This window comes from Trichechus manatus, unplaced genomic scaffold, assembly GCF_000243295.1.
Source record: "Trichechus manatus latirostris isolate Lorelei unplaced genomic scaffold, TriManLat1.0 scaffold00110, whole genome shotgun sequence".
Lineage (NCBI taxonomy): Eukaryota > Metazoa > Chordata > Mammalia > Sirenia > Trichechidae > Trichechus > Trichechus manatus.
The window spans coordinates 4,715,426-4,716,247 of NW_004444046.1; positions in this window are offsets into that span (position 1 = coordinate 4,715,426).

Consider the following 822-nt stretch of genomic DNA (forward strand, 5'->3'; position numbering starts at 1 on the left):
TAAAATTAAAGATAAATCTGGGAGCTCCAACATCAAACTAACAGAACTTGAAAAGAAGAACAGAAAAAAATTGTTTGGGGGTAGTGGAGAGTGGTGGTTATCAGAGATATAATTCAAGAAAATTTCCCAGCCCTGAAGGACACCAGTTTGAAACAGTCATTGTGTGCCAGCACACTGAACACACAAAAAAGGCATGTTCCAAGGGAAATCTCTGGGAAATTTCCAAAGAATGAGGATTAAGAAAAAACTAATAATGAACAAAGGATCAGAAACCAGGATAGCATCAAACTTCTTGAGAGCAACATAATGGAAGTCGGAAGAAAATGTCTTTAAAATAAGGAGATAAAATGATTTCCAACCTAGAGTTTTATTTCTAGACATACACCAAGTGGTTGGGTAAATAAAGACATTTTTAGACATTCAATTTTTTAAATATTTTACTTCTCAGGCACCCTTTCTCAGGAAGTTACTAAGGGATGTGATCTGCCAAAAGGAGAAAGTAAACCAAGAATTTAAAAAAACAAATAAAAAAAAAAACATTTGCGATTGAGTCGATTCATAGAGCAACACAAATATGCCCAACTGATTGATTTTAGGGCAAAGGCAAATCAGTGAAGAAAGGATAGTTTTTTCAACAAATGGTGCTAGAATAATTGGACATCCATAGCAAAAAAAAAGAAGAACCTTGACCTAATAATACAAAAACTAATTGAAAATGGATCATAGATTTAAATGTAAAATTACAAAACTTTTAGGAGAAAACATAGGAAAAAATATTTGAAATTTAGGGCTGAACAAAGAGTTCTTAGACATGACCCCAAA